The sequence below is a fragment of the Cavia porcellus genome, unplaced genomic scaffold, assembly GCF_034190915.1.
Source record: "Cavia porcellus strain 051 isolate PalLab524CR breed Dunkin Hartley unplaced genomic scaffold, mCavPor4.1 scaffold_17, whole genome shotgun sequence".
NCBI lineage: Eukaryota > Metazoa > Chordata > Mammalia > Rodentia > Caviidae > Cavia > Cavia porcellus.
The window spans coordinates 20487378-20509318 of NW_026947500.1; the positions used below are offsets into that span (position 1 = coordinate 20487378).

The following is a 21941-nucleotide window of genomic DNA, read 5'->3' on the forward strand; positions in this document are numbered from 1 at the left end:
AAAATTCGAATGGGTGATACATTTTTACCTTTCAAGTAGATAACTAAAAAACTGGTAACTTTTTAGATGGAGGCACAAAGAAACGTTTTCAAATATTGGTGTGTTTTAAAAATATTTATATCTGTTGAAAAAGTACAAGTTCTTCCCTCTCAAACACCGCTTGGGGCCTAAAGTTTACTGATGTGTACAGCAAGGTGTTTGTTAATCATGGTGTTTGTCTTAGTCATCACTCAGGTGGGAATGAACGAAGTGGGAATGAATGAAGACCAAGCTGACCATAGGTTCAGAAAGTGAACCAAGAGGAGGCAGGCACTCAAAGGTGGAGAAAAAAATCCCTGTCTGTGGGCCCTTGGATTTGCCCCTGTTGGAAGTGTTTCTCCCCACCTCCCAAGCTGGAGGAGAGAGGAAGGGGAGGGAAGGAGGAGGAGAAGGTGGAGCACTTCTGTGATCCATATGGAGGAGTACATTTGCTTGAAGAACAATTAGAAATGGGTCATATTATGTGATCCGTCTGGGGAGCACTCTGGCCATTCTCTCTGCTCAATCTAGGGTTGGGAGACAGAAGGGAGGAAGTTAGGTGTGAGCCACTGAGTAAGCCCTGATGTTCAGAGCTGGTCACCTCGAAGGTCACACAGGTCTCTGCCTCTGTGGGTCAGAGTTCCAGTGCTCTGGATGTGATTGGTCCTCTGTGTTTGTTTACTGAGTGTATCACAAGCAATCCAAATTATTCTAACACGTGGGCTTTACAGCTACCCTTGGGCCACAGCTCCCTAACATTCATAGGGTGGAAAAACCTGCTGCTGCATTAAGAGCTCTGCCTTGAGCAACATCCTGGCAGCAGGCAGTGTGGCAGGCAGTGCTCTGAAGAATGGCATCCCCTTTGTTCCTTGGAATTGAAGAATTGGAGAAAACCGGGGTTTCTTTTATGTACCCAGAGTCTAACGTTAAACCAAGAAACAGCAAGAAGTGAGAGAATGAACCCCCAAGCAGGAGAGTGGAAGACACCATCCCAACTCAGTATCTGTTTATATCTGTACACGATGGGCTAAATCATGCATTGTAGAAAGGTGGCATGTTGGGTGTGGTGGCAACATGCCTATAACCCCAGCTGTGCTGCAGGCTGAGGCAGGGGGATCACAAATTCAAGGCTAGCAGGGGCAATACAGTGAGACCCAGACCCAGATAAAAAGAACGGCTTGGTGTGATGGCACACACTGCACCTGTAATCCCAGTACTGGGGAGGCTGAGGCAGGATTGTTGGGAGGCCATTCTGGGCTACATAGTTTAAGGCCAGCCTGAATGGCATAATGAGACCCTGTCTCAAACAAACAAACAGGGCTGAGTGCATGGTGCTGCACACCTATAACTCCAGCACTCAGGAGGCTGAGGCAGGAGGATCACCTCAAAATTGAGATCAGCCTGGACTACACAGTGAGTTCAAGATCTGCACTAAAAAGCTGAGATGTAGCTCAGCACTCTCTGGGTTCAACTCCCGATACTGATGATAAAAAGAAAGAATATTGGTAGTTATTTTGTCCCCCTCCTACACCCCGAAATACAGGGTAATGAATCCAAGGCCTTGAGGATGAAAGGCAGGGGCTCTGCCACTGAGATACATCCCAAGCCTTTTTGTTTTTCGTTTTGTTTTTTGAGACAGGGTGTCACTATGTAATTCAGGCTGCGCTCAAACTCATGGCAATTGTCTCAGCCTCCTATGCTAGGATTATAAACATGCACCACCCTTCTCGGCCCTAAACCTTCCTATTCCAGAGCCCATGTCAGTTTTGAGTTTGAGGACCTCCTGCTTCAGCCTAAAAAGCTGAAGTTATAGGTGTGTACCACCATGCTCCAATCTTTTTCCTATATTTTGATTCATACTTTGATTTTTTTTTTTTTTTTTTCAGTTTTTCGAGACAATCTCGTCATGTAGTCCAGGCTGGCTTTGAACTTTCAGCGATCCTCCTGCCTCGGCCTCATACAGTCTGCACCACCGTGACTGGCTGAAAAATAATTTTGACTAGCCTTAATTATTAAAATTATAACATCATAGTCTATTGACCAAGCCTTACCTGTGTCTGATAAAAGGTCGTGGGTAGAACTTCCCAATTTCTATTTAGCATGCAGCATCTGTGAAAATACATTCTCGTGTATTTTCTCATATAGACTCTCCTTGCTCGCTAGTGGTACAAGATGCAATTCTTTATCCAGTCTCTGGAAATTTTGGTTGTTTTTTGAGACCAAGTCTTGCTGTGTAGCCCGGGCTGGCCTTGAACTCACAGCAATCCTCCTGCCGCAGCCTCCCAGAGAGCTGGGATTACAGGTGTGCTCCATCGCACATGGCTGGTCTCTGGAAGTTTTAAATCATAGGGGAACTGGCAGATTTAGCATGGTGATATTCAAGACCCTGATTTTATACCTCTCCCCAGTGTAACAACCTGAGAATTACTCTTAGAAAATATTCCCATCTGCAAAAAGATTATCACCGACAACCATATGGAAAACAACCTCATACGATTTGATGTTCATATGAAGCTACTTATAAAATAACCTACTTTTCTGAATTGCCTCACCCCTGCTTTCCCTATAGTGTTAATCTGTCAGTTAATTTCCCAAGTACATAAATCAGATGACAAGAATTAAGCGCTGGTGCTCCTTGTCTCTTGTGGTGTAGTCTGAACATTTATTCATACAATTCACACGGGCCTTTCCTAACAGTTTTTCTGAGGCTCCCCTTTTCCATCATTAAACTGAAGCCAGGGTGATGACAAGCACCAGTAATCATAACATTTAGGAGGCTGAGTCAGGAGGATCATGCGTTTGAGGACAGCTGGGCTATGCAGCAAATCCAAGGCCGTCCTGGACAACAGCAGTCCTGATTTTACAGCAGATGAAGCAGAACATGACAGATGTGTTTGAACAAAGTCGTGGTGAAGCGTTAGGTGCAGTAAGTAACAAGCACAGGCCACGTGGAATTCCTCCCCCTTTAAGGCCGCAATTTATAGGTTCTCAGCAGAATGCCAGAGGAACTCTCAAAGCTGAAAAATAATTTTTTTTTTCTTTTTCAGTTTTGGTTCTTAAGACTGGGTCTCGCTATGTAGTTCAGACGAGTCTCAAACTCACTACAATCCTCCTGCCTCTGCCTCACCAGTGCTGGAAATAGTGTTTTGTCTGTCACCAGTGCTGGAAATAGTGTTTTATCTGTCTGTTTTTGTTTGCTCTTTGAGACAAGGTTTCCGTATACAATTCAGGCTAGTCTTGAACTCACAGTATAGCTCAGGCTGGCCTTGAACTCGAAGTGAACGTCCTGCCTCAGCCTCCAAGTGCTGGGCTTACAAGCATGCACCACCACACCCGGCTAGAATCTTTTAAAGAACCAAGGAATATTAGCTTTCTATGGTCACTGTAGCAAACGTCTACAAGCGTGGTATCTTAACACGACAGGGTTTCATTCTTTCACAGTTACAGAGATCAGAAGTCTGAAGTCAGTGTCACTGAGTTGGAGACGACATTGGTGGCCCTCTCCTCTCTCCCTGCAGAGGTTCAAAGAGCAAATCTGTGCTGTGCCTCATCCCTGCCTGGTGGTCTCATGCACTTTCCGACTGATTTATGTCCCTCCCACTCTAGTCTCCTGATTACTTCATCTTCTATCCGTGTCACATCGCCCTCTCCTCTTTCTTCAAAGGACAGCTGCTATCACATTTGGGACTCAGCCAGATCATCTGGGATAATCTCTCCATCTCCAGATCTGCAATCACATTCGCAAAGTGTATGCCGTTTAATAGTTATAAGTTCTAGGAATTAAAATGTGTATGTAGGGGCTGGGGAGTTAGCTCAGCGGCATAAGCTCCTGCCTTGCAAGCAGGCAGTCGTGAGTTCGATCCCTGGTGCCGATAAAAAAGGAAAAAGCCAAAAAAAAAAAAAAAAAAGTGTATGTAGTTTGAGCAGTGTGGCATGCTCCTGTAATCCCAGCACCTGAGAGGCTGAGGCAGGAGGATTGCTGTGAGTTCTAGGCTGGCTTGGACTCTATTAGTGAGACCTGTGGGCGGGGGGAGGTCTGATATCTTCTGGGATTCTATTTGTCTTGTTACACATAGCACAAGTGACAGTTTCTTAGGAAGTTTGATAAGTACTTTGTGCTGGCTGTAACCCCACAGCAACATGCCACCTGTTACTTCTTTGTTCTGTCTCAGGCTCAGATTCTGATCTCGTGAAACTGACTATGAGCAGCCTGTCCCACCTCAACTCTTCCTGGCAACTCTCAGCCCAGTATGACAAGGACTAAGACCCCAACTCAGCAGGGTTTACTTAGCCTGAGCGCTTGCAGGGCCACTTGTCCCATGGACTCTGAGTATGCAACCACCACTCCCTGTCTTTGCTGAGTTATTTCCAGGTTAGGCTTTGAGGATCCCCCTATTACAACAGGTCCCATGAATCAAATCTTCCCTTACCGAAGCAGATACTTGCGTTTTTCTTTCCATTCCTCGTGTCTTAGCTTTGCATAGTGGCAGTATGGCAGCCTGTAAAGTTTATCCGAGGCACAACTTTTTTTTTTTTTTTTTTTGTCTTTTTCCTTTTTATCGACACCAGGGACTGAACTCACGACTGCCTGCTTGCAAGCCTGCCGCTGAGCTAAATCCCCAGCCCCCAAGGCACAACTATTGCTAACTGAAAACTTTCCCCAGTTCCCCTTGTGCCTATGGACAGTGGCAAAGGCAGACAACCTTGTGCAGAGTCACTCGCACCCACCAAGGGCGTCTCCACCCGTGAGTGCCTGGCCCTCTTGGAAATCAGAGCTTTATTAGAATAGATCGCCTGTCCCTGTATGAGGACGGTCGGTGTGAAACTGTAGGAAGAGCCGAGTTGGCCTTTCATTCTAACAGGCTTCCCAGGGACGCAGAGGCCAGAGGCCGGGGTCTGGCTCTCAGCACATGTTGGGGCAGACTCAAGGTGGAACTGGGTCCCTTTCTAAAGCTAAGAAATAAGCTCTGTGGATCAGGACGGCAGGACTTACGCAGGGAGGCTGAGCTTTGGGACCTTTGCTCCCCACTTTTCCCTTACTTCACACTTGCTTGACAAACTCAGCCCTGGAGCCCGAGGGCACCAGCTGAAGTGGAACAAATCACGGAGTCCACAGGAGGGGAGGCTGCCAGGCCCACGGGCCAGTCGCTTGACTTCCAAGCGGATGCCAGCTCACCCGGTGTCACGCTGGAGGAGGAAGCACGATGAGCCACTCGGAAGGTATGCCACCTGCCAGGCTGAGGCCCCCATCTTCCTGCCCCACCGGCATCTGGAGGCGCCCAGCCCCATGTCTCCTGGGCGGCTCCAGCTCTGGCATTTCCAGGAAACAAAGCCCAGCACCTTTCCTAGGTGGGGTCCTCTCTCAGGTTTTTACCTGGTTAGGTGAGTGTCCAGGCACAGTGGCTCAGGGACAATCTTGGGATTAAAAAAGGGAGGTCGACCAGGGCTATAGCTCAGTGGCATAAGCGCCCGTCTAGGAAGTGCAAGGTCCTGAATTTGATTCCTGGTACAAAAAAAAGAAAAGAAAGAAAGAAAGAGAGAGAGAGAGAGAGAGAGAGAGAGAGAGAGAGAGAGAGAGAGAGAGAGAAACTCAGTTAAAAAAAAATGAGGTCCATTCCTTCACCAGTTCCAGAAACAAATGCATAAAATATTCTTTAAAGATTTTTCTTAAAGATGTCTTAATGTTAAAACAAGCAAACAAACAAACAAAAACTAGAAGCATCAAGTATCCCAGCTTGCCTGCCACCGCCTCAAAGACCAGGGAAGTCTTCCCATTCAGAGGTTTAGAAGTTTTGCTGAGTTACTACTGGGTCCACTCTGATGGCTTATATTTGTGTTTTGTTTTGTTTTGTTTTGTTTTTCTTGTGTCCAGTCCCCTCACTGGGCCTCCCCACCCCAGGGGGTTTTGCCTTCCCGCCTTGGTTTCTCTGCCCTTGAATCTGACCTACACCAACAACAAATGTTTCCCTATCTCTTAAAAAAATGCATTTCATATTCACAGGAATCTCTGCCCTGATGCTCACCTTCCACTCTGAGAGGAGGAATCAGCGGATGGCAGAAGGCATGGGGCCCCCCAGCTTTATGAGGCCCCTTCATGGTACTTTTCTGAGGTTTGGGGTCTAGCACCCGGGGTTTGCTGTCCAGGGACCCGGGAACACGTAACGTGGCCATCCGGAGGCCCGGGTGTCCCCTGCTCACCCACAGCTCTGCGTACGCCCTCCTCACACCCGCTCTCTCAGCCTTTGAATGCCCCTGCCTAGTAAAGAAAACATCATGTGTGCCGTGGAGAAAGTTCCTGACACTTGCTGCTCAGCGACCAGGGCCCAGGGATGGTCCGCACAGCTCTGTGCAAAGTTAGTGGGATTTTACTAACTAAATCTGGGAACCTGTAAAGAAGGTTTTCTCCAAGCTTATAATGAAATGGAACTGCATGATAATTTGAATGTTTTAGAAGTGATTCAGTAACTTCAGGAAGACAAGCAAAACTAAGTTACATTTCTCATCCCCTAGCCAAAGCATCTTGAAGACAGATTTATTGGTCTTCGCAATCTACTGGGTACCCCGGTGTGTGATAAATGTCCAGTAAATAACATTTGCAGAGGGATGGTTGTTAGACTCCCGGAGGAACTGTTGCCGATTTGGCTACAGATGCCTGGGGACCCTCTAGCTTGGTCCAAAGCCCCATGGGTCCCTGGTGGGCTTGGTGAATGTCTCTTTCTCCCAGAACACAGAAATCCTAGCCCCTCCTCTTGTCCTTGAGTGGCTGTGAAATGCCCCGGGAAGCTTAGAACTCCCTCCTCCTTAGAGACCTCCGTGAGGCCCCACCAACCTGGCTCTCCAGGAGCACTGCTGTCAGGGGAGCTTAGCACCCCATGCTGCTGTCATCAACAAGCAGGAAGGGAGATAAGACAGGACATTTTGCAAGTCCTGGGGACATCTGGAGACATCGGAAAATTTACATCAGACACTTCAAGGACTCTGCCCACTGAGGTCTGAGGCTGCCAGACAGCTTTAACCTCATGCTGACTGGGATCATCCCACCTGATGTCCCAGCTTTCTCTCAGTCCCTGTGAAAGGGGCATGCTTTTTGTTGGGGCAGCAGGTCTTCTGGTCTTATTGCGCTCTCTGTCAGCACCCAGGCACAATGAATTCCATGCCATGTTGCCTTTATACAGCCTGGTGTTCTCAGATGGGTTTTTTCCTTTATTTTTTATTTCATTACTATCATTACTTTTTGGTACCAGGAATCAAACTCACAGCCTCACACTTACCAGGCAGGCATTGTGCCACTGAATTATACCCCCAGCCCCTCTGCTGGTTTTTCCCCTTCCCCTTGTGTGTCACAACCCTTTACACCAATCAGAAGAGACTGGTGGTAGACATGAGCCTAGACACTATTTAAGGTTGGCTTTCATAGTATCCAGGAATACCAGAACCATAAAATAATTTGGTATAACGTTGTATTCCCACAATGAAGACCTAGGAAGGACACCCAATAGGAAACAGAGCCTGTTGTAAGTTCATTTGGGAGTTGCCACCCCAAAATGGGTGATAGGGATTGCTTTGCCCAGTTGTGTTAGAGGACTTGTCTGAATTTTACTTTAATCTTTTTCTGTTTTCTGTTTTGTTTTTTGTTTTTGGATTGTAGACACAGTGAAAGATAGATCACTTATTCTTTCTCTTCTTCCTGGTTTGATGTAGGTATAAGAGAGTTAACAAATAAGAATGTTTTACTGGAAACATTAAATTTTGAGCTGGGTATGGTGGTATACATCTGTAATCCCTGTACTCAGGAGGCTAAGGCAGGAGGATCACCAGGAGTTCAAGGCCAGCCCGAGCTGTGTAGCGAAACCCTGTCTCAAAAAAGCAAACAATCAATCCCTAAACTTCCACAACTAAAATTACAGACTATTCTAAAGCTTCCAGCTAAAACTTTTTTTCCATCTGCGGAAGCATCACATGCTCGAACAAGGCCAGGGATCTGTAGGGACTGGACTTGGTCTTTCATTATCACAGCCGGTCTGGGGAGCTAACCTGGTCCTGTGACATTAATCTCTTCCCAGGGTAGCATCCCAGGGTCTAATCCTCTTCAGCGAGCCTCCATCTCCTAAAGATCTGCAGTCTCTCCAGCCGCCCCAGAGGTATCACCTCCTCAGTCTGCCACCACACTCCTTTGGGGCACAAATCACATCCAAACCAGGGAATGAGGTTTTCATGTAGCCTCCTCTCTGATGGAGGAGATACTATGTTTCTTGAGATTTTATTTCTACTTTTTGCAATACTGGGGATCAAATTCAGGGAGTGCTGGGCTATATCCCGAGCCTGTTTTATTTTGAGACAAGGTCTCTCTCAATTGCCCAGTCTTCTCTGAGATTTGAGATCCTCCTGCCTCAGCCTTCTGAGTAGCTGGAATTAGAAGCATGCATCATGACAGCTACCTTGCTTCTTGAGGTTTTATTAGGAAACCGAAGTACCAAATGACATTTAAAAAGTTTGTTGTACTGCTTATGGTCTCCAAAGACATTCCACCCAAGGCTGCCAGGTGCCCTTTATGATGGATAGACGGTGGGACTAATCAGGAGTGGGGGCCCCATAGGTCCCCAAGCTGTGCTCCAGGTCTCTCTACTGTGACCTAGCATCAGGCCCACTTTCCAAGGATTCCTTTCACTGCACAATGAACCACACAGGCGCCTACACAGTGAGCACCATGCTGTCCTGGAGCAATGTCCACCCAGAGCGAGATCCTGGGGGAGTTCCTACAGCCTTTGAAATTTAACCCAACACCACCATCCTTGAGCCCCTTCTTAGGGGCTAAAATGCTCCCATTCACAGAACTGGTACAGAAGCCAGCCCCACTCCACCGCCAAAGGTCACTGCAAACATTTGAGCATTTTAACTACCATTAAAAAATGCAACCTCAGCTGGGCATGGTAGCACATGCTTGTAATTCCAGCACTCCAGAGGCTGAGGCAGGAGGATTATTTGCAAATTTGAGATCAGCAAAGTGCCTGAACTGTATAGTGAGAGCCTGTCTCAAGAAGACAAAAAAAAAGCAACCTTTTTCTATTTTCCCTTCAGTGTCACACTCCGGGCATTTTTCCTTGTCCTCAGGTAGAGCGCTGCACGGGTAGAGCCAAGGCTCTCCTGGGAGGAAGGCCGGGAGTCTGCGCCAGAGTCCTGGCATGCTTTTCTTGGTACCCTGCCCTGCAGATTTCCACCTGAGCTGGCCAGCCCACAATTGCATAAGCCGATTCTGTGCAATCAGTCTCTTCCTGTGTCTCTCCCACATGGGTCTGCCTCCTCTGGACACAATGGAGATGTGTTAAAATGAGAATTCTCCTCATCTGCAAGTAGTGTTGGCACCTGTGCACTGTTTGTGTGAGGAGTCTACAGGTTAAAGGTGCCGGGGAGGATGGCGGAACAGAAAGAAGACTGGAAAGGCTTCTCGTCACCTGCAGGACCTGACTTGGTCTCCTCTGAGGACACTGCATAAAAGGCTGCAGACTGAGGCGGAAGCTGGCGTCAGATCCTGTGTGGTGGTCTAGGTCTCGATTCTCTAGAAAAAGAAAAGAAAGAGAGGAAAGGGAGGGAAGGAAGGAAAGACGAAAGGAAGGAAGTGAATCAGAGTAAGAAAGAAGGGAGGAAAAGACCAGGTCTGTAGCCAGGTGTGGTGGTGCATGCCTGTAATCCTGGCACTTAGGAGGCTGAGACAGAGGATTGCTGTGAGGTTAAGGCAGCTGTGGCTACATAGTAAGTTCAAGGCTAGTCTGAACTACACAGTGAGCTGTGTCCCCAAAAAAAAAAAAAAAAAAAAAAAAAATGCAGATCTAAGGCAACCTATTGGGAATCTCCAGTCTCTCAGGTTAATCCTATTCACCAATAAATTTTCCTACCATTAAAAAAAAAAAAAAACAAACGAACCCACAACAACACAAGTCTGGGTGCTGGAATAAGGCTCGTCCTCTGTCTGGCAGGCTGTGTGATTCTGACCCCTACTGCTGATCTCTCTCTGGGCCTCACTGTCCCCGTGAAGGAAGAAGTTGAACCAGATAGAGCTCTAAGGAAGTTCTCCGGGCAAATCAGTCTCAGACCATGAGTTTGCTTTATTAGGGCTTAGAATCTCTTATTGTCAGCTCTGCTGAGGTAGAGTTTACATACAGGTAAACCAATACCTTTTAAGTGGATGCACGTTGGAATACATAGGCACAAAATGTGACCAGGTGATCACTGTGTCACAATCACGACACACGATTCAAATCTGTCCAAAGTCCCCTTCCCCACCGTCCAGTTCCCCATGTGCTCTGACCATAGCTTTGCCTTTATTAGGACCTGACATAAACGGGTGCACACAGCGTGTATTCTTTTGGGCCCAGGTCCTTTTATCTGACACAAGACTTTGGAGAGTGAACTGGACATGGTGGTTCAAGTCTATAATCCCAGCACTCAGGAGGCTGAGGCAAGAGGAGCACTATGAGTTCGAGACCAGCCTGGGCTACCAAATGAGCTCAAGGCCAGCCTGAACTGCATAGAGAGACCCTGTCTCAAAAGACAAAAAAATAAATAAATAATAAAATAGACCAGTTACGTCCTTTGCTCATTTCCTGTTGGGTTATTGATCTTTTCATTGCAAATTCTTTTTCTTTTCTTCTTCTTTTTTTTTTTTTTTTTTGGTATCGGGGATCGAACTCACAATCCCATGCTTGCCCGGTAGGTACTTATGCCACTGAGCTAAATCTCCAGCCTCTCATTGCAAATTCTTAGAAGTTCATGGTTCTTTGTTTGTGTTCTTTTTTGAACAATGGCCTCACTATGCAGCTCAGTCTGGCCTTAAACTTGATGTATAGCCCAGGTTGGCCTCGATCTTGAAATGATCCTCCTGCCTCAGTCTCCTGAGTGCTGAGATTACAGGTGTGCACTGCTGTGCCTGGCTAGAAGTTCATGTTTTAGAAAGCAATGAATAATATGGAAATAAATTTTATTTTTTCCTAAAACTTCTTGACTATTGTTTCCCATCCAGTGACTGGAGGAGACAATGACTAGAGATCCCATTCCTGGATGGCAGACACCGGGTGGAGACACCATCCTTCCTTCCTTCCTTCTGCCACCACTAGAAGTGCTTCCTCCTGCTTTCAGGACCCCGCAGGGGAGCCCACTGACCTGACTCTCCCCAAGGCTGATGTCCCCTGACGGGGGAAGGAGAGCAAGTACCCATGGCTTCAGCCCCGGCTCCTTGCTTCAACCTCAGCTCAGCTTCCTCAGCCACAGTGAGCTCGGCCCCTGCTGCCCTCCCTGTCACCTGTCCTGGGCCCCAGACCTGCATGGCCAGGTGGGTGGAGCCTCCTGACGTCCTCCCTCTGCTTCCCCACTGCCTGTGAACACTGAGAAACCTCCGCAGCCGCTGCTTCCTAACCTTGAGTGAAGACTGTGGGCCGAGGGATGGAGGACACAGAAGCTGCTGGACTTCGCCTCTTCCTCAGGCCGCCCCTCTGTGAGGCACCAGAGGACCTCTGGCCCCAGAACAGGTGTGTGCCCGGCCTGCTAGGAAGCCATGCGGCCCGTGGGAGTCAGGATCAGGCTGGGCCACGTGCAATGTCCCTTCAGGTGTCACTGCGCCTACGTCTCCTCCTGGTGTCAGCCCGGGAGAGGGCTTCCCAGAGGAAGAGGCGAGGTGTGACTGAAACACACAGTGACTCAAATTTGTAGAAATTTATTAGAGTAAAAGACATTGCCCTTAATCCTCCTCAGAACACTCCTCTCAAGTATGCTGGGGACCTGGCCAAGATCCCCAAATGCCTGTGTGAGGGGAAGGAGAAGGAAGAAGAAGAAACAGAAACAAATTTAGCAATGCACAAAAGGGGGCCTGGGAGGTCAGCGCCTCAGGGTGGCAAAGACGAAGCCCTCCCCGGCTGGCCATCTTTATGATTTCCAGTAAGAAACACAGGAGGCGGCAGAGGGTACTTTTCCTGGAACACAGTAGAAGTGGTGGTGGAAGGGACAAGTTTAACGTCACGAAAGGAGCAGGAGCCTTTCCCACACCAGGGTACTAGTGCCCCCTGGCATTGTCCTCGGCAGATCTCATCCTGTCCTGTGGGTGACACAGCCTCACTGGTCACCAAGCTCTCAGGGGTTCTCTGTGTTCTAAACTGGCCCATGAGGCAGGACAAGGACGGCCTGGACTCCAGGATTTGATTTATAACTTATGGTCCTGAACACATGGATCCTGTCATTCTCAATGCTTCCGGAAGCAGGTTCAGAAGTCCTGCTTTGAAAGCGTGCCCACAAAGTGGGACAAAAACCACAGCGAATGCGGCCAAGCTTCATCCAGGGAGAGGCAGGCATGTAAAAGACATTGCTGTCCTCCTGCCTCCTGCTCCCCAGAGCCCGCACTGAGCACCTCTGGCTCCTGCCCAGGTCAATGACGGTGAAAGGTGGGTGTGTTGCATGGATTCCGGATATTGAGGCAGCCACACAGTGCAACGAAAGACACGAAAGGACTTCCAGAATGCTGCAAGAGTGGTGGACGTGTGCATTCAAAGAGGGGGGTGTTTTGAGGGGAATCAATAGTATGGTGTTTTTTACTGTAAAGACTTTTTAAACATTTACAGTATTTTTCAATCACATCACATAGGTTTTGTATTCTGGATAGCAGGCCACAAACTAAAAATCCATGCCCCACTTATGAATGGGAATGACCCAACAACCAAACAAACCAACAGCCAAACAAACCCACAGCCAAACAAACCAAACACCACACAAACCATCTACCAAACAAACCAACAACCATACAAACCATCTACCAAACAAACAACCCAACAGCCATGAACCGTTTAAATCCTGCAGAAAGCCTGAGCGAGCGTCTCAGGCATGCATTTACCCTCCAAGCAGCCGCAAATGGGTTCTGAAATCCAGATTTTCTTTTCTTTCCATTCTGCCTCCGTCTGATAGAAGAAAAAAGGGACGGGGGGATGTATGAACAGCAAGGAGACAATTTAGAATTAGAAGGGGACCCTTCAGGTCACAAGCATGATGACTGGGTGTCCACGCCACATGCATGAGATCCGTCTCCCTCAAAGCCTGTTATGATGTTGGTATATTACCTGATTGACATGAAAATAAAATAAAATTTTAAAAATAGAATAAATTAGTATGGTGACAAAGGGAAAGAGAGTCTTGGTTCAACTCCAGTATACACCCAGAATCTCTTTAACCATGGACAATTCCAACCATGGAAATAATTGCATAGTAGTCTTCCTAAGGAGATTTAAAGTGTTTATTCATTCCAGATTTAATCTCTCTCTCTCTCTCTCTCTCTCTCTCTCTCCTTTCTGGAGCTGAGGATCAAACCCAGGTTGTACACGCTAAGCACGCACTCTACCCCCATCCTACATCCCCATCCCCAGCCCTTGTTCCAGAATTTCTCCATCGTACTCTCCAACATCTCCATGCTGAGGGCAAATCTATGGCATACACGTCACAGCAGACTGTGCCATTTTAAGCTCTAAGAGGCTCTCCAGGACTAACCCTGACCCTAACCTATGGCATCACCCCAGGAATCCGCGTACTCCCCTAATCTCTGAAGACTTGGTGGGTCACTCATTGTTCAGGGACTTTATAAAAAATTCTGGGTCGGTTGACTCAGGTTATCCGAGACCCATCTGAGCCTTTACAGTCCAATGACTTTGGGGTCCCTTTTCCACACCTTGTGTGTGGGAAGGCCGCGTGTTTCATCTTCTCTGAAATACAAACGGCCATTGTGCAGCTCCAGGTGAGTTTCGGTGAGTTTGTGCCCTGGTGAGCCAGGGAGGCCTGGACTCACAGGTATGTTTGTTCAGTGGTTCATATTCAGATGCACCCTCCCGATGGTTTACTTTATCAGTCGTCCTCTCTGTCTTCCTTGTATTCCATCAGGTACAAGACACAGTGTCATCTCCATGTGGGTGCCCTGCAGACGCTAATTGGTGGTGACCAGGATAATGATGTTGACAAAGGGCCCCGTGAAACTGATGACTCATTTGGCTGCAGAGGCCGAGGACAGCAGTTATGTAACCTCATTCACCAAACAGGTACTATGTCATAGCTCCATACGACTAGGGGCATGCTGCCCGGCAGGGCTTAGTCACTCCTCGGGGCGAAGCCAGCGAGGCTCTCCAGAGGCTCTGCGAACCACTGCCACCCTGGGCAGGCTGGTTTCGGGAGCCACGCGGTCCTGTCCTTTGATTCAGTGCCACCAAAACCGCTACCCAAACTCCCTCAGCAGTCAGCAATTGGATGAGCAAAAAGGTGAAGCAAGAAGCCTGAATCAGATGATAAGAAAAGAAAAACTACTTGATAGAGGCTGAGTGTTTTGGAGTCCTGTGGGAAGGCCTGGTCATGTTAAATCAAATTGCCTGTGGAGTAGATGTTTACAGATAAGTTTTCAGTTTACTAAGACACTAATCTATTTCTTTCTTCCTTTCTTCCTTCTTTCTTCCTCTCTCTTTTGCTTTCTCTTTCTTTCTGTCTTTTTTCTTATTTCTTTCTTTCTTCCTTTCCTTTCTTCCTTCCTTCTTTCTTTCTTTGTAAGACAGCATCTGTGCTGTGTAACCCTAGGTGGGCCTTGTGTTTGTGGCAATCCACCTGCCTCAGCCTCCCAAGTGCTGGGATTACAGGTACACACCATCACACCTGACAAACTCTGACCACATTTGACCTTCAAAATGGTATTTTATGTGGTTCAATTTAAAAATAATTCTTTCACTCTGAATGTATATATACAAACATTGGCATATATTAAATGATAAGTAAATTTTTAAAACTTTTTTATTATTTTAAGGTAGTAAAACACAACAGAACAAGATGGAACAAAGCCAATTTAGATAGTGTAGTGAAATTGGTACAGAACTTCACAGCAGGTTACTAGGATAACAGTAATAGGTACCATGGTATATCTTGTTATTTTCACAATAGTTGTTCTTTCAGTCAGGTATAGCAAAATAAAATGAAATACAGAACATTATAGAACTTATCAAAACAGAATATTGAATAGCATTACCATTAATCAGAGCAATACCATTAATCAGAATAAAGCAAAACAGTGGTAAAAATATTTGCCTTCAGAGAGATGGTAGACGGATATCCCCCTTATTTGCTATATTGCATATGGTCAGCCTTCCAAGAGATGCTCAGATCTCTGGCTCCCATTTGCTAATGGGGGAAGAGGGGTAGGCTCACTACCACTAGCAGAGGGCAAGCTGGTTGCTTGGTTTCCCAGCACCGTAGGTTCCAACATGGCTCAGATCTCAGGAGATGCTGATGGTTCTCCCTTGGTGTGGCCACATCCTGCCACACCTAGTTGCTTACCAGGGAGGTGAGCTGATTGCTTCTAATAATGGTAAGTAAATTTTAAATACTTGCTTCCTATAAAATGTAGGATCATTCTTACTGGATCTTTCATTTTGGTATAGGGCAGAAAATGACTTCACATATTTTCTAAAGATTATTACTTGGCTAAAAATTAAACTCAAACATTTTTAATTGAGAGCTTGGCTGGGCCAGGATTAATCTCAGCAGTATAAGTGCCTGCCTAGCAAGCACAAGGTCAGGAGTTCAATCCCCAGTACCAAAAACAAAAGAAATAAATAAATTGAGAGCTGGGGGCATAGCTCCATGGAACAGTGTCTGCTTAGCTGTAGTCTGATCCCAAGCATTCCCATCCCTCACACAAGTTAAAAATCAGAATTTTGAATTTAGGAATGATTTTTTCCTACAGTATCTAAAATCCAATAATTAAATGAGCATTGGTATTTCTTGAAAATTAAGACAGTTGTTTTACATTAGGGGTAAAATGGTAGCCATACATAACCTATAAATCCATGATAATCAATCTGTACAGACACAAACACCTTTCTAATTATAAATTGACAACTGGCCCTGATGGTGTATGCTTGTAGTCCCGGCACTCTGGGAGGCTGAAGCAGGAAGATAATCATGCTTGAGCCCAACACGGTCAATCTAGCAAGACCTTGTCTCAGAATTTTAAAAAAGGGTCCCAGTACAGTGTAAAGCTCAGGGAGGAAGTACTGAATTTAATCCTCCTTACCATATACACAAAACATTCCTTCAGTTAAGATTCCAAAGAGAGGGGTTCCAGTAAAGATGGTAGATAGATAAAAGCAGATTGCAGAGGCTCCCTGAGACAGACAACTCAGATGCTGAAATAACACAGTGTGGGGAGTCCCGGACAGAGGGAGATGGGTCCTCTCGACCCAGGAAGAAACTAAAGCGAAAAGAACCAGTCAAATCTGCAGTTCCAAGGCTACTATTGAGGCAGCTAGGATTTTGTGCTCTTGCATGCCGGAATTCCCTCTGCTTCGACTCAGTGAAACCACAGTCACACTGAAGTGCAGTCGCACTGAAGTCAGATGTCAGCGATCCCATGGAGAATGGAGCTGCCAAGGGACCTGCCTCGACCTGCAGTGAGTGCCAGGAATAAAACCCTTCCACAGGAAAGGGGCACCAACAGGTCCACATTTTGGAATTGGACAGGACTGGCAAGAACAAGGAACAGCAGTGACTTCAGACAGTTGTTCCCTTCCCAGACGAGATTGTGGGGTATGCTTGGCCTGGGTCATGCCCCTGGCTGAGACCCAGTAAGCTGTCCCAAACCAATTCCCTACCTGTGGTGCACACTAATGCAGTGAAGGCCTCAGCAGATTGACTGGCCCGGACAGGAGGAGCCAGCATATGCCAATCCTGCTTGCACCTCAACAGCACATTGGAGTGGGCAGGATCACCTAGCCAGCATGCTTCAGAAGAACCATAACCATCAAGGAAAGAGACTGGGACCTCCTCTATATGCCTGTATGAAAGAAACAAAAAATATGACAAGAGGAAGCAACAAGAAAAAGTCCCCAGCCTCCAACCCTGAGAACACTGATCTAGCAGCGGTAAATACAAAAGAGATTGAGGACAGTAAACATGCAGTATCAGACACAGCATCAGCGGACATATAGAGATATCTTTGGGACCTCATAGATGAGTTCAAAAGTGAAATATTTAACCAAGTAAAGCAATATATAAGTAGATTAATAAAAGAAATACAAAGCACCTCTCAAGACACAGACAGAAGAATGGAGGAGCACAATAAAAGGAGAGAAGTGTTTGATGAAGAATATAAAGAAAACATAGAACACATGATGCAGGTTCAAAGAGATTACCAGGAAATAAAAAACTCTATTGAAAGATGGCAAAACTGCTTGAAAGAAACTAAGGATAGATTATCCAAACTAGACGATAAGTTTGCCATGTGGGATCATGAAAGGAAAAATTTTTTTAAAATAACAAGGAAACAGTCAGTAACAATACAAGGGCTAGAAGATGACAAGAGGATCTATAGCTTAAGAATAAAAAATGTGAATGAAGAAGCAGGGGTATAAACAAAGGAACTACAAAGGCTACTCACATAAACAATTACAGAAAACTTTCCGAGCATAGGAAAAGGAAATGATATTCAGATGTGTAAGACATACAGAACTCCAGCAACCTACAACCAAAACAAAGCTACACCCAGGCATATAATAATCAAGATCCCAGAAATTCAATATAAGATCAGAATATTAAAAGCCATCAGAGAAAAGAAACAGAATACCTATAAAGGGAAACCCATCAAAATCACAGCAGACTTCTTGACACAGACCATCAAATCAAGAAGAGCTTGGAGTGAAGTATTCCAAGCCCTGAAAGAAAATAACCTCCAGCCCAGACTGATGTGCCCTGAAAAACGGTCTCTAGAAATTAGTGGAGAAACAAGGTGCTTCCAAGACAAAGAGGAACCGGGGTAACTTGCGACCACCAATCCAACCCTACAAAGAATACTGAAGGACATTCTAGAGAGAGAGAAAAGTACCAGGATTCCAGGAACAGTGGAAGAGAGGCCTCAATAAATGGAGCAGAAAGTGGAATGAAGGAGAAAAGCAGACAACTAATGGCAGAAAAAGAGCACAACAGAAATGAGGCAGAGAAGATGGCTATAATATCTAATATAGATGGCCTTGATACACTAAATTTAAAAAAAAGAATCACAGGCAAAGTAGATCAGGAGGTAGAGTCCACCAAGATGTTCTTTATAGGAAATACAATTAACCTGAAAAAGGGTTTATGGGCCGAAAATCAAATAAGGGAAAACAATGCTCCATGTGACAGGGAACCAGAGAATAATAGTGGCAACTAGACCAGTATTTGTGGATAAGCTGAAAAGGCAGGCTTTAATAGGTAAAGGAATACAAGTAGAGATCAAGTCCAGGAGGGAGAAGGTTTGGAACCACTTAGGTAAATAGCAGGTTGGCCCCCAATCTAAAAACTGAAGGTGTTGGTGAGACTCAAAAATGTACAGTGCAACCTGGGGGAGTGAAATGGGAGGAATAGCCTTAAAAAGACAGCAGAAGATATTATTAATAGTGTATCAGGATTTAAAACCCATATTACTCGCACTGCTCTGCTTAGATATATTTTATTCTGTCCCAGTTTGTCTACTTGCACTAGATCTGAGGGCACAGACAGCTATCCCAAAGATATCAGGATATAGTACAGTAATCATCTTTAATTTCCTATTAATTTAATCTGGAGCCCTGTATAATTTATACTGTTTTATCATGACTGATCTTAGTTAAATATGGTTTGTTTGATTGTTGTTTGGTATCGACAGATTTTATTCAAAACTGTTATGATTGATAGTATCAAGTCTAAGAGTATTGGCAACTACACTGAAGATGACAAGATTCACTACAATACCCATTCTGGTTTGATTACTACCTGTTTTTGAAGTTTTACACTATCTACAAAGTTGTGTCTTCATTAATATTGTTATGTACTGCTGTATTCAATTGTACTATGTCTGATGATATAGATAATTCATTGAAGATAACAAGAGACAACACAGTAACCATGGTAGAACTCCTTGTACAGTGGTTTTATATGTCTTTTTCCTTTCATGTGTTTATAAGAATATGTTTTGTTTCTCCCTCTAATATAAAAAGGATAGAAATACATGTTAAGACTCATGCACGCGTAGAACCTATAGACAGTTTACGAGAATTGATCTTATAATGCATGAAATGAACCAATACTTTGAAGAAAAAGAGACACTACAGTACCCAGTGCTGATCCTGGAGTGTCATGATGTGAAATCCAGCAATACTATTACTCTTTGTTCAGAGTGATTTTAGCCTGCTTTGGTTTGTTTAATCTCAACATAAATGAAGATATGGATAACTGCATGTATGTATAAGTGTATAGAATTGATAACCATATTTCTAAGTTTTTGTTGGATAATTGAACAGAACTGTTTGCAGTCTCGCTGTTTGAATCCCCACTTTATGTTTCACTTTTATATCTTGAACAACTATTTGTAAGAGGACATGTAATCATCAACTAGTGATTTCTTAGTTTTATTTTTTCTTTGAAAGTATATATTATTTCTACCCATTTTCTGTTTTGTTTAGTCTTTCTTTAAATAAAATTTTAAAAAAAGATTCCAAGAAGAACCTTTTGAAGGAGACAAAGTCCGTAGAGGAAATGTTCAGTTTCTCTAAAATCCAAAAGATGTAAGCTAAAATATCTTTTAATTTCTTTTACGTTTTAGTGTTGTAAAACTAAAACAGTTTATGATGTTTACCATTGATCAGTGTGGAGAAATGAGTACATTCATTTGCTGTTAAATGGCATAACTTCCAACCAGCAAATGAGAAATGCTTGTGCTTTTTATAAAATACACACACTGTTAGCCTTAGTAGATCACTGTCTTATACAGAGAGTAATGTAAGTGTAGCATTACATACTTTACATATTCAAAGATTTCTCTCATAGCGTAGATTCTAATAGAAAAATTAATCAATGTTTATAAGCAGAGAAACCAATAATTAAGGTTACATGTGATGGTCAAAAAGAACAGGGTGCAGCCGGGCATGGTGGCACACATCTGTGACCCCAGCTAGGGCTGAGGCAGAAGAATCACAAATTGAAGGACAGCCTGGGCAGTTTAGTAAGACTCTCATCTCAAAACAAAAATTGAAAAGAGCTGGGGTATAGCTCAGTGGTAGAGCGCTCCTGGCTGTGATCTCCAGTCCTAAAAATAAATAACAAATGAAGGAATGACAGGGTGTAACTCTTTGTATAGTCGTATTCCCGTGAAAGAGAAAAATGTGTAAGTCATAACCAGGTATAAGCAGGCCTGGTGAATAAGTCTGTAATCTCAACATTCTGGAAGACTGAAACAGCATTACAAATTTGAGCCCAGCCTGGGTAATTTAAGGATTGAGTGAGACCTTATCTCACAAATTTTTAAAAAGGATTGGAGCTATAACTCACTGCAAAGGACCTGGGTTCACTCTCAAGTACCACCAAAAAACAAAACAAAAGTTTAAGGACAAAAACGCATTGAACGATTCTCAATATTAAAAGAACGTAGCAGAGGGGAGCTGGAGAGAGCATCCGGCCCGGTGCCCAGGGCCCAGCCAGAGAGCCCGGCAAACCTGGGAGAGGAAAATCCTCTAAGCTCCTCGGAATTTAATGCTGGAAACATTCCCTGGGCAAGGGATTTGATGTCTTTTGGTTCATTCGGATCTGTTGGGGCTGGACCTGGACTCTTGTTGTTAACTAGTAGAAATAGAAGATCATGTGATACTGACCTAAGAGGCTTTTATCTTGGTGACTTCGTTTTGCTTTATTTTTGGTACCAGGAATTGAACTCAGAACCATGTACTTGCCAGACACGCACCTATGCCACTGAGCTATATCCCTGGCCATCTTGCTGACTTTATGATGCTGGTTCCACTCATTGAATGGCTAAAAATGGACTCAGAGACCTGTTCTCCACAGCAGGTGGCTCATCCCCTTGGGGTTATAGCGCTGTACACTGCAAAGTGAGGGGATGGAAAAAGACTTCTATGCACATAGAGACCAGAAGAGGAGGGTACCTATGCTCCTACCAGGAAAAATAGGCTTTAAGTAAAAAATTGTAATAAAAGGCAAAGACATTTGTTGTCTAGTGATAAAGGGATCGATTTGCAGAAAGGACTTAATTATAAGTATACAAATGCATGCAATATGTGGTCTACTTAAGGATTACATTAAAAAATCTAAGGATTGAACAGATAACAACATAATAACGAGAGGAACAGTCAGTGTTTCATTTTCAACAGTGGCCATGTTTTCCAGACAGAAAACTAATGATGCATAATTGCACTTGAGCTGTACTGCTGACCAAATGGACTTGATGGACAGACATAAAACAGTCCACCCAACAGAAGCAGAATATACATTCTCCTCAAGCGCACACAAGGCTTTCTCCAAGACAGATCACATCACACAAGTCTTAACAAATATGAGCTGGGCATGCTTATAATCTCAGCATTTAGGAGGCTGAGGCAGGTTTGCTGTGAGTTGCAGCCAGTCAGTGCCACATAATGAGTTCAAGGCCAGGTGGAATTACATAGAAGATCCTGTCTCAAAACAAAACAAAATAAAATCCTCCATCCCTGAAAAGCCCAGGATAGGATGGCTTCAATGGCAGATTTCTATTACACATTTAAAGAATTAACATTAATGCATAGGCCAGGTGTATCTGGGAGGCAGACTGCTTGTCTAGCAAGGAGCGAGGCCTAGCCCTGTCCCTGCTGACAAAGAATTAATGTTGATCTTTCTCAGGTTTGACCCAAAAATTTAAGGCAGTACAGTTAGAAACAAAAGCACAGAATCACTCCCTTCCCTTCATTCAGCTGTAAACGCCTGCCCCATCCTAAAGATTATCAACTTTCCGTAACCCTAAGACAGGGAAGCGGTGTGAGCCTTTCCCGTTCCACAGCGGGGGACCCTTTCTCTTCACTCCAGGCAAAAAAATGGATTTCTGGGAGGAGACAGGGAACAGTCACCAGATGGAGAAGACTAGA

General features: G+C 44.9%; 1 protein-coding gene and 1 non-coding gene across 2 annotated transcripts in view; one reads left to right on the forward strand and one right to left on the reverse strand.

The window, feature by feature from the left end:
- The window catches only part of LOC100726647 (inactive Rho GTPase-activating protein 11B), a 36354-nt gene that overhangs the window by 813 nt on the left and 13600 nt on the right, over positions 1-21941 (reverse strand).
- Positions 13024-13125, forward strand: LOC111756342 (small nucleolar RNA U13). The gene has a single exon (XR_002790830.1). It is a non-coding gene; the product is annotated as a small nucleolar RNA U13 (small nucleolar RNA).